The sequence below is a fragment of the Zingiber officinale genome, chromosome 3A, assembly GCF_018446385.1.
Source record: "Zingiber officinale cultivar Zhangliang chromosome 3A, Zo_v1.1, whole genome shotgun sequence".
In the NCBI taxonomy this organism is placed as follows: domain Eukaryota; kingdom Viridiplantae; phylum Streptophyta; class Magnoliopsida; order Zingiberales; family Zingiberaceae; genus Zingiber; species Zingiber officinale.
Window position 1 is genome coordinate 77,238,493 of NC_055990.1, and position 19,015 is coordinate 77,257,507.

Sequence of the window (19,015 nt, forward strand, 5' to 3'; positions counted from 1 at the left end):
CATTTTTCTTCCTATTTATTTCCTATTCATTAACTACTACTTAAATAGAATATTTCTCCTTCTTTAATAAGAAACGTCCGCTGGAACAGTTGGTCAGCCTGATTCGCTTAAGGCTTGGTTCGGCCGAAGGTTACGGGTTTGAATCTTGACTTGAACATTTTTTGTCGAAACTTCCTTCGTTTAGTAAAAATACCAAACGACCTCCAAAAATTACATAAAAATACTCTAAAAATCTCTAGAATTTTTCTATAGCATTTTTAAATATTTTTAAATTACCTTTGAGACTCGAAATAGAGAAATTTGGGTTGTTACACCAAGCATTTAGGGGCCACAATATTCAAACAAGGAGGGTTGTTTTTGAATTTTTAAAATCTTCTCTTTGTAGAAAACTATAAGTTTTAAAAGAGTAATTTTAATTTTAAAAACTTTCCTTATTTGAATTAGGTCACATGTTTTAATAGAGAGTTTTAAAAGTTTTAACACTTTCCTTTTTTTACCATTCTCATGGTTTAAGAAAAAAAGGAAGATAAGTTTTAAAATTTAAATTTTCTATCATCATGTTAAAAAAGGAAATTTTATAAGAGAAGTTTTAAATTTTAAAACATGATTTTAATTTTTAGAACTTTCCTTTTTTTAACTCCTACTTTAGGAAAAAGAACTTGTAGATTTTATAAGAGGATTTTTTCTTGTAAAGTTTTTTAAAAAAATATATTTCCTTATTCTTGATGTGGTGGCCAGCCACCTTGCTTGGAGCCCAAGCAAGGGGTCGACCAATTATAAAATAAAATCATCATCAATTAATTTTGGTGATTGATTCAATCAAGAAGAAAGAAAAGGAAAATTAAAAGGGAAAAGGAAAAGCTAGAGGAAGATTTTAATTTTTGTAAAAATTCTTCCCTTATTTGCCTTGGGCAACTAATATAAAAGAAGGGGTGAGGAGGCTTCATGAGACACAACTTTTATTCTTTTTCTTGGAGATCTCTTGGTGGTCGGCCCCTCTCTCTTCTCCCTTTCCCTTTGCTCTCTTCTCCTTGGTGGTGGTAGTGGCCGGATTTTAGAAGAAGAGGAAGAAGCTTTTGGGTGGTGTTCATCTTGGAGGATCATCACCCACACGACGTCCAAGGCGAGACGAGGAATACGGCAGAAGATCTTGAGGTCATTAGCTTACAAAGAGAAGGTATAACTAGTAGTTTTCTTCTGCATCATACTAGTTATTTTCTTTGTAAGAATTCTAAATATAAGAGGCAATTAGATCTAGTTTTTCGAATTTATTTTTTTAATTTGTGTTTTCTTCTTTTTCGAATTTGTGATTCGATTGTTCTTTTTGGTTAACCTAGAGTTATTTAAGGAAATTAAATATTAGCTTTCCTTAAAAGGCTTTGCCTAGGTGGTGGTGGTTGCTCCCATATCAAAGAAGGTCATATGTCTCGCCATGCAGTCCTGGATGCCAATTTTGGAAATTAATATTTAATGAAATTAATAACTTAGGTAGATTTGAATCAATAGTGTTAAGTTTCGCTTGCGATTCAAATCTAAACCATTAAGAACAGATAAGTTAAATTTGGAATCAATGATGTTAAGTTCCGTCTGCGATTCCTAATTTAATTTCTAAAGAACACAATAGGTTATTTAAGGAGAGGTTTGAACTTGTACAAAATTTTTGTACAGTGGAACCGGTACGTTTTTTCTAAGACTAACCAACACTTAGCTGAAGGCTCGCACGGAGAGGCAAGGAGGCGCCTTCTGTGTACCTGAAGGCACCTTTGAGTTGGGATGGAAGGCACCTTCCATGCCCTTGAAGGCGCCTTCAGATGGATAAACGTTTGCAAGCTACAAAGGTTATCAACATTGAGAAGTTAGGGATAACTTTCATAGCTAGAGGCATCTTCCATGGGGTTAAAGGTGCCTTCAGCACTTTATAAATGTTTTGTTCGAGTAGAGGCTTAATAACAACTTGAATTCTAGTCTACTCTCTTACGCGCTGCCCCAAAGATGATCCAACGAAGTCATAATGCTACTCCGACGACCAGAAGCTCTCAATTTCAACATCGTAGTTGTTGGTATAATTTTCAATTGTAGTACTTTAATAATAAATCTGTTGTACTCATTTTTATAATATTCTGGATTGATAGTTAATTGCCCAAAGTAAACACTCAACGATTGTGGGCCTTAGAGTAGGAGTCATCACAAGCTTCGAATCAAGTAAAACAAACTTGTGTCATTGTTTTCTTTACTTGTTCTGATTCCACTGTGTCTTACTCGATTGTTTTTAAATAAACATAAAAGCCACTAGTGTTATTCACCCCCCACCCCCCTCTTTGCACGTCTCATTGTAGTGCTATTTGTTAAAACCTTAGAAGAAAATATTTTTATAGTTTAAATTTATGTAGATGACATAATTTTTAGCTCAACCAACACTTATGTTTTTCAAACAAAATATGTCAAAGAATTAATTAAGAAATTTAGAATGAAAAATTCTAAAAATATTAATACCCCAATGGCAGCCAATGTTAAAATTGACTCTGACTTAGATGGAAAACCAGTAGACTTAAAATATTATAGAAGTATAATAGGAAGTCTACTATACCTAACTGCAAGTCGACCTGGTATTTTATTTGTAGTATATATGTGCGCTAGGTATCAATCATATACAAAAGAATCACACTTAACTAATGTAAAAAAGAATACTTAGATACATTAAAGGAACCCTAAGTGTAGGACTTTGGTATTCTAGAACTAGCATATTTGACTTAGTTGGGTACTCTAACTCAGACTATGCTGGATGCAAATTAGATAGAAAGAGTACAAGTGGATTCTGCTAATTTCTAGTCAATACCTAGTAAGTTGGTCCAGTAGAAAGCAACATTGTATTGCTTTATCTTAGCCATGGGAGAATGTACATCTCAACTATTATAGATAATGCACAATTTAAAAAACTATCAATTAGAATATAAAAATATAAAAATATAAAAATATCAATTGATAACATAAGTTCCATCAATTTAACTAGAAATCTAATTCATCACTCAAGGACTAAACACATAGAGGTTAAGCATCACTTTATAAGGGATCATGTCAATAAGGATGATATTGTACTTGACTATATTGAGTCTAAGTCAAACATAGCTGATATTTTTACAAAACCCTTACCTGAACCTGAGTTCAGCATACTTAGAAGACAGTTAGGTATGTACTTAGTAGAATAGATTCAAAATATTTTTCAAATTCTATTTTTTTCAAAAATTTATGGTTTTTCAAAAATGCTTTTCAAAATTAGCTTGATTTTAAAATTTTAGGATTCAAGCTTTCTATTTTCTTTAAAACTCTCAATTTTACTAGTGCTTTTAAAGATTAGACTTTACCTAGGTCTTTTCCCCTAAAAAGCATGTGCCCATAGGTTTCAACGAGAGAATCTCACAAGCACACTAGGAATATCTTGCTTATGTATGAAAAACACTTAGAATGTTGTGTAATGCATAGGGTATTGCCTAGACTTCAGAATACTTATGTTCGTGCATCAACATAAGTCTGGGCAATAAATACCAATTCGAATTGATCAAGTTGAGTAATCCTTTTTAGTCAAAACTAACTCAATCAAATACTTAACTTGACTAACAAAGTGAATGTTACTAGCTTATGGTAAACAGCTAATAACTAAAGGTTAGACATTTATTCTAAGGAAAATATATGAGTGTTTTAAATTTTTATTTTAAAAAATTCTTTTACTTTACATGCTTGGACTCTAGGATAAGAGACAAGAACTTCCCCTCAAGCCTAAAAGCATTTACTTAAAATTTTGGAATTAAGGGGGAGATAAAAAAAATCTCTAACTCTAAAATTATTTTTAATATATGTCAAAGGGGGACGAATAATAGAAGTTAAGTTAAATAAAAAAAACTAAACTAAGTTTTAAAGACAAAATCAAAACTTTTTAACTAAGCTTCTTTTAAATCGAAATACTTAACTAAGATTTTATCAAACTCTTTTCAAAGCTAAGTACTTAAATTAATATTTTTTTTCAGCAAAGTACTTAACTAAGTTTTTTTATAAATCTTTTTAAAAGATAATTAAGTACTTAAAGTGTTTATAAAAATATTTTAAAGCTAATTAAGTACTTAAAGTTTTTATCAAAATCTTTTTAAGTCTAAATACTTAATTAAGTTTCTATAAATCCTTTTAAAGCTAATTAAATATTTAAGTTTTTATCAAAATCTTTTGAAAGTCAAGTACTTAACTAAGTTTATATAAGAAATCTTTTTCAAAAGCTTAGTACTTAACAAAGGTTCTTAAAATCTAAGAATGGAGCTAAGGTTTTTATTAAAGAAAAAGATAAGAAAATGTTATGTTTCAGAGGGAGTTTTTAGAAATCTTTAAAAATTCTTAACTCCATTTCAAAAACTTAGAAATTTTGAAAAAGTTTCTATCTACTTGGAAGAATACTTAATTAGTTTTACTTGTCATCTATCTGGTTTTACTTATTTTAACTTAAATATTATTTGTGTTGTCATAATCAAAAAGGGAGAAATTGTTGGTGCAGAAAGCACCAGAAGATCAAACCTAAGTTTTGATTATGGCAAAGGATCCAAAGTTAAGTTGTCTTATTGATTGATAAGTTCAACTAAGTGTGCAAGAAAGTCCTAAGTGGTCTTAGGCTAAAGTGCTAGAGGATTCTAGGTAGGTGAAAAGTTCTGGTTACGGATAGGCAGCGAAGTCCTGGTCCAGGGGGCTAGTAAATCCTTGGTGAGTCAAGAACGTTGGGTGAAATCCTAGTGTCGAGTACACTAGGTGAAAATCCTAGCGATCGTGAACATTAGGTGGAAGACTGGACGGGTTGGGATCGAACATTCAACATGAAGTCCTGGCATCTCGGACACTGAGCAAAATTCTAGATGGTCTGGAGGACCAATCTTACAAAAGGTAAATTCTCCTAAGAGGAGTAGGTGAGGACGCGTTCCTCGTTGAGAGAACAGTAGGCGTCGGTTCAACTTAGGATTTTTGATAAATTTGAAAGTCATAACCGGACAGTCCAGAGACTGTCAAGAAGTTTTATTATTCATATTTTATTGTACTAACTTTGTCTTGTAGGGTATGTTTTATATTTTGGACTAACATGGCTTTCATGGAGTGAAAAGCATAAAATAAGCTTAGATGAACAGTGCACAAGGCACCTCCAGAGAGGTTGGAGGTGCCTCGAGTTCTTAGCTAAAGGCTCATGTGGAGAGGCAAGGAGGTGCCTTCCGTGTGCCTAAAGGCGCCTTAGAGCTAGGATGGAAGGTGACTTCCATACCTTGAAGGCGCCTTCAGATGGATAAACAGCACAGGCTACGGAGGTTATCGACACCGAGGAGTTGGGGATAACTTTCACAACTAGAGGCACCTTCCATGGGGTTGAAGGCGTATTCTGTACTCTATAAATGTCTTGTTCGAGTAAAGGCTTAATAACAACTTGAATTCTAGTCTACTCTCTTGTGCGCTACTCCAAAGATGATCCAACGAAGTCGTAATGCTACTCCAATGACCAGAAGCTCTTAATTTCACCATCATAGTTGTCGGTATAATTTTCAATTATAGTACTTTATTTATAAATTTGTTGTACTCATTTTTGTAATATTTCAGATTGATAGTGAATTTTGCAAACCACACTTGGAGTAGGAGTCGTCACAGGCTCCAAACTAAGTAAAACCAACTTGTGTCGTTGCTTTCATTACTTGTTCTGATTCTTCTATGTTTTACTCAATTATTTTTAAATGAATGTGAAAGCTACGAGTAATATTCACTCCCCCTAGCACATCTCAATCCTATAGCATACAGTAGTAGAAGTGTGAATAGAGAGGAACAGAAAGTTGTACAAGAGTTGTTCTAGCTTGGAGCTCGAGGTGCACCTTTTTAAGCAGCGTTTAGTTGACCCAAAAAGTTTTTGGTCGACTAATCATTTCAGTTGATGGATCCTATGCACTTCTTTCTTTACCGAGGGGGAGGTAACCTTAGGTAACAAGAAGTCTTAGAGGAGTAAACTCTAAGCAAGGTTGATTGAAAAGTTTCTAGTTAATTGTGCGCAGTGCACCGGACCAGCGGATCTCAGTAAATCTAAGTTTAGTTTTACTATAGTATTTTGCATTACTAATATTGTTGTTGGATGTCTTAATGGATCAAACGATCAGACATTGAGCAGAGAAAACCCAAATAGGTCTGGAGGACTAAATGTTTGGCAGATAGGCTGACGTAAGGAACTAGAGTAAAGCAACAGGATGGTTGTGTCTTGGAAGGGATAAATCCTAAGTCACTGATCCAACTGGAGAAACCGGGAGGTTTCTAAGTTGAGAGCAAGATTGATCTTATTGTCTTTTCTTACTCATGCAGCATTATACTATTGTGCTAACTTTGCATTGTAGGAATATTTTTATATTGTGGAACTAACTCTGTTTTACAGACTCTGATGGGATCGATAGATCAAACAAGAGGTTCAGTCGATCGAACCTAGCTGATATGGTAGGGTTCAGTTCGCACATACTAGACTTAGAAGTCAGGTGGATCGATCGACCGAACCTAATTCGGCAACACAGTGGCAGAAATCATTCCAATGAGTCTTTGAGTTCTTTGACCTGAGTTTTAAAATTGGAATTCTCCCTGAACTTGCTCAGTCAAAGAGCTCGAGTTAGTCGCTTCCTTAAGGGTTGTTACCTCCTTTTGGAGTGACTTGACCCAGACGTTGGATTTGGCCAGTTTTGTTAATAAATATGTAACTAAATTTTGTAAGTCCTCTATTTAAGTACCAACAATTAGGGAACTTACAATGTTGTTTGGCCCTTCGGAAACGGATACGGATCCGTGGCTTCTCTCAGACTTGGTTTCCAATTCGCTCTCAATTTTAGACTCAAACTCGATTTCGGCAACATACTCTTGTGCTGGTAGAGCGAGGAAGCTTTCTTGCTTGTGTTCTTATTCGTCAGACTCTTCCGATGACTTGGACCATGTTGTCGTGCTTCTGGTTTGGACAGTCAAGTTTGTAGTGTCCCTTCTTATTGCAGTCGTAGCAGGTAACTCCAAACTTGGCCTTCATGTTCGATTGAGTTACCTTCTTCTTCTTTAGTGCTTTCTGAACTAATTTGACTAGCACGGTGGTGATTTCATCTTTGAGATCCGATTCATCTTCGAATTCAGGTTCAGTTCAGTGTTTGATTTTTGGTTCTCTCATTCTACTTGTACCTACAATCAAAACAATACCTTTCTCACCTAGCAATGCATTAGTCTGCTCATGTAACTCAAATTTTGAAAATAATTTGTCTAATCTAATTGTTGATAGATCCTTGGATACCTTGTAAGCATCTACCATTGATGCCCAAAATGGATTCCTCGGAAAAGCGTTTAGTGCATACCTTATGATGTCACAGTTCTCCACCTTTTGACTGATTGCATGGAGGTCGTTCAGAAGGTCTTGGATGCGTGTGTTTAGTTGACTCGCAGATTCTCTATCCTACATTTTTATGTTATACAATTTATTTAAAATTAAATCTCTTTTCCTTACCTTAGTATCGGAGGTACCCTCGTGCAATTCGTTTAGTTTATTCCACAACTCCTTTGCACAGTTGAAGGAGCCGATCCGGTTCAACTCTTCTTTTGTCAGGCCACATTGTAGGGCTCGAGTTGCCTTGGTGTTAGCCTCGATTTTCTTCGTTAGACTCATGTCCCATTTTTCGCATGATACTAGTTTGCCAGTGTCGTCGAGTGGAAGCGCAAGGTCGATTTGGATGATTATCCACATCTCTACCTTGATCTTCAGATAGTACTCCATTCAACTCTTCCAGTAATCAAAATCTTCTCTGGAGAATAGAGGCAGACGTGCAATGTTGTAGCCTTCTTCGTGGGCCATTGTACAGGAAAATCTCGCAAGAAAAAAGAAAAAGAAAACAAATGTCCTAAGACTTGGTCTTGGATTAGTAGTGCGGGAGAAAAATAAAAATAGCAATACACTATTTTCAAAAAATAATAAAATATTAATAAAAAAAATATTATTATAAATTTTGGTAACTGCGATATTTTGCTAATACTAACCAATGGTGAAAAGATGAAAAATAATTTTTTAAAAATAATTTTAGAGGGAAAAAATGAAAGGTGTAAGAATCTTTTTATAAACAAAAACGGTATATAATTTTCTTTAAAAAAGAACCCCCTCTGCTCGATTGGTGGTTTCACCAATTCAGAGCGGACTTGCTCTAATACCAATTGTAAGATTGTTGACGTGCTAGAGGGGGTGAATAGCACTCGTTGCTTTATCACTAGTTTCGGAAAACTCAAACTAACGCAACGGAATAAAGAACAAGACAAAAGCAGTGCTAACACAATTTCTTTTACTTAGTTCGAAGCCTGTGTCGACTCCTACTCCAAGGCTCGCCATCATTAATCACTTTCGGTGGGCAATCACTAATAGTTCACAAATCTTTTACAAGTAATTACAAGTATTGAAAAAACAAAGTATACCGATAATAAGAAATTTGGAATTTATTCGTCGGTTTTCGGAGTAGCGTTGAAGAGAGCAGCAGTTGTTCATTTTTTGATCTCAAAAATTGTGTTGTTGAAGCAACTAGTCGAGCCCTCCTTAAATAGCCAAGTTAGGCTGATCCAGATCCACTAATCTCGGGATCAATTTGACTCGTCGCTGATCGGTCGACCAATCCCCTGGTTCGATCAATCAATCCTACCTGAATCAGTCTGTCTTCTTGTCCAGATTCAGCTTCGGATGAGTCCTCATTCGGTCGACCGATCTCACTATCCTTGCTGGCTTATCTGGTCTAATCTGATCAATCCGTCCTGATCTCAGTTATCGCATATCCAATGTTCGGTCGACCGATCCTTCAGTCAAATTCGGTCAACTGGCTGGAAATCAACTTTGTTTGCTTAGAGGTTCGGTCAACCGATCCTCGATTCGGTCGACCGATCAGGGCTAAGTCCAATCCTATAAAACTATTAGTTTCTTACAAAACAGAGTTAGACAAAATTACAAATAATATATAAATCATTAACTTGACAGCCTTCAGACTATCTAGTTTTGACTTCGGATTTCCTCCGGAAACCCTAGGTCGAACCGACGCCTACTATTCCCTCAATGGGGAACGCGTCCTCACCTACTCCTCTCAAGAGAGATTACCTATTGCTAGATCAGTCCTCTAGACCGACTGAACTTTTTGCCTAGGGTTAGCACCCCCTAGGACTTAGGGTTACCCCCCATAGGGTTTTTCCATAACCTAGGGTTACCGCCTCCTAGGACCAAGGGATATCACCCCCTAGGGTTTTCCATCTGCCTAACCGTAACTAAGACTTTCCATCACCTAGAGTTACCACCCCCTAGGGTTTTTCACCTACCTAGAATCCACTAGGACTTTTGCCTAAGACAACTTAGGACTTTCCTGCAAGCATAATCAACCTTATTAAATCACAAGACAACTTAACTTTGGACCATTTGACATAATCAAAACCTAAGTTCGATTGTCCGATGCTTCCCGCACCAACAAAAGGTTGCTATCTTAATTACTTTGATTCCTAAGGAATCCTTATATTTTGCACCAATAATTAGTTAATATGTAAAATGCATTTCACTTACCCTCTATAAAGATAATAATATGATGTATTTAGAGTTTTTAAAATGAATATGAATAAAATATATTTTGAAAAAAAAATATTTTTATTTTGAAAGGCTCCTATCAAAAAATATTTTTAAGATATTTTTCAAAAAGATTTTTCAAAACATATAATATTTTTACAAAATTAGGATATTTTTCATAGAAGAATTAATGTTTTAAAAATAAATTTTTAAGTATTTTGATTTCAAAAATATTTGACAATGATTAAGATTTCACAGAAATATTAAAAAAATATGTTTTCAAAAATATTTGCAATGTATTTTTATCAAACATCTTTTCAAAAAGTTTTTCAAAATAAGAAACATAGTTTTCAAATAAATTTTCAAAACATAATTTTTCAAAAAGCTTTCTAAAGTATGATTTTGAAAAATATTTTCAAAATAATTTTGAGAAAAAAAAAGAAGTTAGGTTAAAACTATGTTTTTAAAAAAGAATATTTTAAGTCAAAATTTTTAAAATATTTTATTTTGAACCTATTTTTAAAATATATCTTTCAATAGAGTCTCTCCCCCTTAATGAGATACTCTTTTGGATATCCTTGTTACCCACATGGAAGGCATTTCTAAATGTCTCAAGATTTTAGAGATTGTGGTTGACTTTATGACCTATGAAATTAGGTGTTGGTCAACAATAATATATGTAATAAACTCAATCAATCATCAATTAAAATTTTAGAAATATATTTAAGAAAATATATTTATAAGTTTTCAAAAATATATTTAATTTAATTTTTAAATATGGTAACTATTGGTGCGGTTAGCACTAACGGTCTAACTCAAATTTTGATGAATGACAAAGTAGGTTAAGTTAGATTTGTTGTGATCTAACACTTTGATTGAGTGTACAGAAGAAATCCAGCTAGGTCAACCAGATAACTAGTACGAAGTCCAGATAGGTCGACGGGCTAATCATATATTAGGCACGAAGCCCAACTAGGTCGACGGGTCGACTCGATAGCTGGAACAAAGCCTGGCTAGGTTGACGGGCTGACCGAATAACTGGCACGAAGTCTAGACAGGTCAACGGGCTAACCAGATATCTGGGAGGTAAGTTAAGGTAAGTCACTTGAGGGGAGTGACTTGGTGAGGACGCGTTTCTCGTTCGAGGGAACAGTAGGCATCGATCCAACTTAGAACCATTTTGGGAATCTAAGTTGAGATCGTGACTAGATTCTGATCTCGGTAAGATGGAATCTAATTACTACTCTAATTGTCTATAATTGTGTTAACACTTTTTTTTGCAAGGTAGTATAAGTTTTATTTACCTCGAACTAACTTTGTCTTGTAGGAAAGTAGCCTGTTGGAAAAGAAGGTCTGGGTGCCCGAAAGGGATCCGCGCGCCGGGATGGTCCAGGCGCCGGGAAGTGATCCGTGCACCCGGAAGGTAAATTTTATCTCGACAGCTTGGAGTGCACCGATTGATTGGCCGACGTCACTGTCCAGGCGCCCGGAAGGGATCTAGGTACCCGGAAGGAATTCGAGCGCCCAGATCACTCCTATAAAAGGAGCCTTCCACCAGAGCTTCGGTATATACCTTCTCTCCGCGATTTCTCTCGTGTGTGCTGCTTCCAAGATGCTCTTGCTACGCTACGAAGCTTCTCCAACAACCAACGATTCAGTCTTTATTTTCTTGATGTCAGTAATTTCATTTTACAAGTTCGTACTTAATCTGTAATCATTTTGTGAATTACTAGTGATTGCCCAAAGAAAGCACTCTCACGTGCGGGCATTGGAGTAGGAGTCGACGAAGGCTCCAAACCAAGTAAAATTAGTTTTGTTAGCATTGTGATTGTTATTTTCGTTGCGTACTCGATTTGATTTTCTAATTCTCAACAATCACTATTCACCCCCTCCCCCCCCCCCTCTAGCGAATTCTACAATCCAACAAGTGGTATCAGAGCAAGTACTGCTTTGATTTGGTGCAACCACCAATCAGGCAAAGGGGTGAAAGTTTTTTTTCTCTTCTCATTTTTCGGTTTTAAGTTTTTCAAAATAATCTAAATTGCTATAATTATCTCTTTGGAAATTTTTTTTCATAGAAATTCAAACTGAACTGGTGTAACACCAATTCAATCTTAAATATTTTACTTTTTCTCCCACACTGCTAAATCTAAGACTAAGTCCTGGGATCCTCTTCTTTATTTTTTGTGTGTGCAAGAATTATGGCCCAAATCGAGGGATTCAGCACCGTCCATCCTCCCCTATTCAACGGTGATGACTTCCCGTATTGGAAGAAGTGAATGGAGGTCTATCTAAAGACCGACTTCGACCAATGGTTCAGCGTCACCAAAGGATACAAGACTCTTGTCGACAACTCCAAAAATCCGTTGGACCCTGAACAGTGGAACCTGATGATGAAGAAGAAAGCCCAGACGGACTTCAAAGCCCTTAACACACTACAATGTGGGCTAACAAAGGAGGAGCTGAACAGAGTAGGCCCACACGAAAATACGAAAGAATTATGGGGAAAGTTCATCGAACTACACGAAGGAACCAGCAATGCTAAGATAACTAAACGTGATCTTTATTTAAATAAATTATTTAATATAAAAATGCAAGAATGAGAATCAGCGCGTCAACTCCACACGAGGATAAAGGATATCCTTAACGGGCTTCACATCATCGGCCACCAAATGGAGAACCACAATTTAATAAGGCATGCCCTAAACGCGTTTCCTCGAAATGCATTATGGGTATCCATCGTGGATGCCTACAAAATTTTAAAGAATCTTTCAAAATTAAAATTATATGAATTATTTTATGAATTTGAGCTACACGAACAAACTAATGCCATAACCGAGAAAGGTGTTGCTCTTTTTGCAGGTTCCTCCAAAGAAAAGTCAAGAACTAAGCCTGAATCTGAAGGTGAGTCTAACCAAGACTCAGAAGACGAAGAACACCTGGTGAACTTGGTAAGTAAAATGTTCACCAGGAGAAAAAAGAACTTCAGCAAAAAAGACCTACAGAAGATCAACTCCACCATCGAACCAAGAAATGTGACCTGCTTCGGATGCAACAAGAAGGGTCATTACGAGAATGAGTGCCCAAAATTGAAGAACGATAAGTCAAAGACTGTAAGATATCGCAAAATTAAATAATAAATATTATTGGACGAAAAATCTTATTGGATTTTTCCAGAATTTTTAGAAATTTTCTGGGAATTTTTCGGAACTCGTACAGAGGGTTTTGAGGGGATCGATCGGCAGGCATGGATAAGGCCTGTTTGGAATACCCATTTAAGTGGGAGTTGATTTGGGAATGGACTTAGACTTTAATTATTCTTAAACCTAGGTTTCATTTTTTTTATTTTTATTTCCTTTATTTTCTTCTTTCCTTCCCGATTCTATTTTCTTCCCTAATCTCCCGATTTCCTCCATTCGGCCTGATCACCTTCCTCCCCGATTTATCTCCACCGACGACGATCTTCCCCTTCGAGCACCTCATCAACGCCAAGCAATCTTGGCTACTTGGCGGTCCGACCTTCTCCTTCTCTTCATATCGCGCCCGACTCTTGCCTCTTCTCCCGATTCTTTCTCGTCGCCGGTTGCCATCGCCGGCTCTGGGAGCCACCGATCGTCTTCTCCTCTTCGTTGGCGCAGCCCCATCGCCAATTGCCAGCAAGATCGCCCTGACCGGTTGGATTCCCTCCTCATCTCCTCCGTGATCTTGCCCTCTTCCGATCTGGTCACTGCCGCCCTGACGTCGCCGATCCCCACAACCATCTATGCCAAATGTGATCGCGATAGGGGAGGAGACTAGTCCTTGGCCGATCCATCGCCTTGGTCGCCATCCGTCCACCTTCGAGCGCCGCTGAAGCCACCTCGACACCAGGTGATGCTGTTGCCGGAGGAAGAATCAACGCAGGGGGGGCTAGGGCATACTCTTCCTCTCACTGGCGGATCGGAGCAGAGCAGAGCAGAGGCGGTTTCCATCAGGGCTTTCTCCCCACCAGATGGATCGAATCGAGTGATCAACCTAGGTAAGCTTCCTCTGGACTCTAATGGATTCAAGGGTTTTGCTGCTTTGTGATGTTCTTCCTTGATGCTGGACTTGTGGGAAGCATCGGATCAACTTCTTGGTGGATTCTTAGTGAGCATATCACTGCCTCTTTACTTCTTGTAGCTGTTGGGGTCTTGATTGAGAGGTGGGGATCGATTTAGGTAAGTACTGCTTCTGTTTTGTTAGAGTTCAGCAACTCTTTGCTGTATAATTTGGATTCTAGATTGATTCTTGGAAGAATTGGTGTGTAGGTGTATTTGTAGCTGCTGGACAGTGGGGGTAGGGCTGTGGGGTACTGGATTTGGCTGCTCTATCTCAAGGTGAGTGTATTCCAATGAATGCATTTCTGTACAGTTGCTTCATGGGCTGATTCCTGAAAGAATTTGGTGTAGGACTACCTTGGGAGCTATCGGGCAGAGGTTGTTGGATTGGGAGCTACTGAATTTCTGTTAAAACCTCATGGTAGGCGATTTCCAGTGATGTATTTCCATTATTTTCATTAGTATGTGCTAGATTAGGGGTTTTAGTGGGTTCTTGCATGAGCATTCTTAGAATCGTTGGATTTGTTGTAGGTTAGATTTATGTAAGGGTTTGATGGTTGGATTAGTGGAGATGAATTGTAGAAATTAATGGTGGTGGATCATGTTTGGATCTAGAAGGAGTTGAATTAAGGAATTAGATAAGTTACTTCGATTAGGGTTTTCCCTAATTAGTTTGGGGAGTTTATTTAGCTAATTGATATCTATGTAATTAGCTAAATATATATTATGTGATCGCAGGACTTGGATTCGGGACGAGCGTCTCAACGTGGGATTTTCGGACACGAGCTACGTATTAAGGCGGGTATTTCTTCCTTGGCCTCTATGTAGATTCTTTTGTACTTAGTGCATGGTTATTATTGGATGAATTAGGCTGCTTTATCTTATATCATGATCGGTTGTTATTTTCCTGCATGATACTTATGCTTGACCCTTGTGATGATCTATTTAATTCATATACAGTTTCCACTCTTGATATCTACTCTGTTATGATTACACGTGTAGAGTATGTCTTGTAGGGATTGTTGGGTTGTTGGTATTCCCATGTTAATTGTGTATATGATGTACACTGAACATATGTGGGTATGTATTATAGGAGTCATCTTGTTGACCGTGCATTTACATGTGGTGTGTACATACGTATCTGTCATGTACTTTTGGAGGAGTTGTGTTGATTGTATGTTCGGAGTATATACACATGTCCGTTGTGTTTTTATTGGAGGATATATGTTGATTGTACTTATCTTTTGTGTACATGTGTGGTGGGATTATTGGAGATTTATGGTTGATTATACATATATAGTGTGTACATATGTTTGGTGGGATACGTGGTGGTATCATGACGATTATACTCTTGTTGGAGGTATTTTTTGAGGTTTGGGGTTGTTGCATGAATGATGATTATATATATATATATATCATGTTCATCATTCATTGCATCTGATGACCGTTGTCTCCCTTGTGGTTGAGAGAGTCATCAGTTGGTTTGGTTTAGCACCGCACACTCGGCCACTCATGGGTAGTGGTAGTTGGAGCAGTTGCTGCTAGTCCTGTCGTGCCACCCGATCACGAGGTTTAGTGAGATCCGGCGTTGTGAGCAGTCAGGGACCCTGATGCTATTTAGCTAGATAGCTATTAGCGGACTGTCCGCCTCGACCACTATATAGTGGGCTGGAGGGTAGTACAGTCGTCACAGACCCAAGCCTCTCGGCCATACAGGGGTCGTGGTGTTCGGAGAGGTGGCGGGGGTGACCATGGAGCATGCATGCACTTTTGCATATGATGCACGGTGCATCTGGGGGTTATATTTGCATAAATGCCTAGTAGATACTAGTTGCATGTGATTGTCGTTGTTGCACTTGATTGAGATATGGTTGTTGCATTTGGTTGCCATGCTGCATACATGTCATTTATTTTACATGTATATGCAGTCGTATTTATATTGCACAGGTGTCACGGGTATATCTGTTGCAGATCCGGTGAGTTTACTGATCATTGTACCATGTGTCGATTCCAGATTGGGTATGTATCTGTCATTATGTTAGTTGTGATTTGTACAGTTTATGTCAGGTTATTATGTCGGGTATGTTCAGATGCATTGATTATGATAGTATGATCATGTTCTTATTCCCTACTGAGACTGTATACTTGTGATCTCCATGTTTGTTCATTGACCATTCACTATCTTGTCTATTACCCGCTGAGTTACCTATACTCACCACCGCATGTATACATTTATGTTTTCAGGTAGATGGTTGGAGTGTCGCTCGGAGTATCCTGCCTGCCAGGTCCTACGTCACATCCGAAGACTGTGTTTGTTTTCTATTGTATATTCTTTTCTTATTCGTGGCATTGTATTTGTGTTTAGCCATGTGGCTATCTTATTCTTTTGGTGTTGTATTTAAGCCGTGCCGGCATGCATTGTATCTATTTGTCTTGTGTGGGCTTTCCGTTTTCGTTTTTCCGCTGTGTTGGTTTGTTTTGTACAGCCGTGTGGGCTATTTTATATATAACTGCGTGGTTGTGATTGTTTCATTCCAGCCGTGTGGGCTGTTATTATAACTGCGTGGTTGTGTATATAAATATTCCAGCCGCATGTGGCTGATGTATATTTTGTTTGTAGTGATGCTTCATATTGTCACTGGTACAGGGGAGATGTTGTCGGATTTTTGTCTGGCAGGGATTCCTTTGGGGGCGTGACAATTTAGTGGTATCAGAGCGAGGCTTGATGCCTGTTTTGTTTTTGTTTTGGATTTTCGAGATTTATCTGATACCAATTTTTGGTATCAGAGCAGGTTCGATGCCTGTTATTCGTGTTTGTGGATTTCGTGATTCGGTTTTCTTGATGTGACTTTTCCGGTTTTGGGAACAGGCAGCAGCAGGACATCTCCAGGCTATAGGAGGTATGTTTACATATTGTTATCATGCATTTCTGTTGGTGTATGTATTGTTGCCCATATAGTTTTGATGTGTGTTAGTGTTCTCTTGTTAGTAGTTGCCTAGTTGATTGTATCATGCATTTCATGTGTTGGGTCAATCACTGATCACGGTTGACCTAATGGAGATCAAGGATTACAGTCTCAAGGGATTTGTTATATCATACTACCATTTGTGTTAGTTACTGATACTATTAGTTGGTTGAGATTTAGAGTCACATACCAGTCTCGATTATCATTAGTTGTGTAGTGAATGATATCGGTATACCCATGTTGACTCAGTTAGTAGAGTACCGGTTTACTCCTGTTGAGGATTGACTTAGTTGGTTTTGTCAGTGGCGTACTGTTTTACTCATGTTGGTTAGGTTAGTAGATTACCTTCGTTGACTTGGGTAGTGGTGGATTGATTTTACCTTAGTTAGTTTCATCAGTGGATGATTGATTTACTCTTGTTGGATGAGATAGTGTTGATCGATTGATTTTATTGGTCCGACCAGTAGGGGATTGACTTACTCTATTTTTAGAGACGCCTATCTTTGGGATACTCGTACTGGGTTAGGTATTTTGGGAGACATACTTGAGTACATGACTTGTACAGTCATGGGACGGACTGACTTGCCGTATACCATTGTCGGCTTGGTTAGCTTGTAGAGGATTGTCATATCCTATTCCATGGGGACTTTGACCATGGATTGTCTGTACCTGATAGGATGACTTAGAAGGTACATTTGGATATGATACCTCCATTAATGCGGGAAAAGTGTAAGGCTACATGCTTAACACTTAGGAGATACATCCATTATTGGGGTGTATGAGTTGGAGAGTACATTTGGATATATGATTCGTACCAACATGAGAGAGTTGAAATTAGCTGCTTAACCTTTACGTGACCCGGTACCACGTGAAGGAAGAAGCAGAGAATGTTTTTGGAGATCAGGTCATCACTTAGCCTTAGCGATTTCCTTGAGGTGTTTGGAGAGAGAGTACCTCTTTACCTTGTGTACATTGCTCAATACTAGAGGTTACTGAACCTCAGATGGAGCAATCACAGTAATAAGGGGTACAAGACAATGGTTAGACGACTCAGCTAACATTGTCTCGATCAGGTGGCTTAAGACCTTGACCACGTGATCATTTTACCATATCTTGTAGTCTATATCTCATATTAGAGGGTTTGACCTTTTATCGGTATTTGTCGAGGGACATTTATAGATGAAGGTTGTGGAGATATCTTCTGGATGGATAGACTTTTAGTCAGGAGGTGGTGTGAATCTTTGGACTTGGGATTGACATCCTTTTACTGTGGATATTTGAGTACCTAAGAGGATGAGATGATGAGATTTGACAGACTTTTTGGATACAGCTAGTTTGTTGGCAATAGGTGTTGAGGGTTGGATGCTTTTCTTTTACTCTATCGTTGTTTAGAGGACTATCTGGTATGATTGATTGATGTTGAGGATGATTGGAGTTGGTGGATATTGGGAGATCAGATGTGGTGATAGGTTGCCTTTTGATGATCTATTGGTGGATATTTGGTTTGATGGTCTACTATTTGGTGTTTGAGGTTGATAGAGACATGAGGAGTAGCACTTGTGTGATATTTATGGATTTAGTGATTTGTAGTTGGTGATTAGATTATAGACTTGTTGTTGATGATCTTATGGTAGAGTAAGCTTGTGGTACGTACATTATGAGTCCTTGGTGTTACCATTTAGGCATACCGTGCCTAGATGTTTACATGGACTCAGTGTACTTGGTATTTTTAGGGTTTGGATCAGTTTTCATTGTCTTTATTGGCGAGGTTGTGATCTATTCCCGATCCGAGGTGGATCACGTACACTAGCTTCGCATAGTTCTAGAGATGTTTCGACGGGAACATCTATATGTGCAGTTAGTAGTACGTATTGTGATTGTCTTCTGCGAGATTTCTGGGGCGCGTTGTCTTTAGTAGAGAGATATTAGTGGATCCATGGGAATTAGAAGTTGTTACCAGTTGAAAGTAGTCTTAGTTTATACCAGAGACTCGCAGTTTCCTTTAGTTTGGCTGGATATTACTAGAGATTGATTGAGGGTTTTCTCCAGCATTTACGCAGTTGACCGGATTGTCTAGGAAGAGTATGGAATTTTCCTGGATAGATGTTTATGAGATCAGTTTAGATAACTGCACCGTCTTAGTTATGCTTTCTAGTGTAGACGGATTTGCACTCTACACAGATGTATCGTACTTGGGGTTTGGTGCAGTTCTGATATAGCATGAGCGAAGCAGTCTCATGCCAGTAGTTAGAATTCTCGTGTAATGAGAATTGGATTCTTTGTTTCGTGGGAGATATGGTGTGTTTCCGGGCCACTTCTTATCCGGGAAGAGTGACCGCAGGAAACACATCGTTCTAGATTTGTGATACATG

The 19,015-nt window shown here is 37.9% G+C and overlaps 1 long non-coding RNA gene across 1 annotated transcript; it reads left to right on the forward strand.

Annotated features, from left to right (window-relative positions):
* Nucleotides 1-13,278: 13,278 nt before the first annotated feature.
* LOC122053848 lies at nucleotides 13,279-14,481 on the forward strand. Its single transcript, XR_006132400.1, has 4 exons — nucleotides 13,279-13,797; nucleotides 13,888-13,956; nucleotides 14,029-14,098; nucleotides 14,416-14,481. It is a non-coding gene; the product is annotated as an uncharacterized LOC122053848 (long non-coding RNA).
* The last annotated feature ends 4,534 nt before the right edge of the window (nucleotides 14,482-19,015 follow it).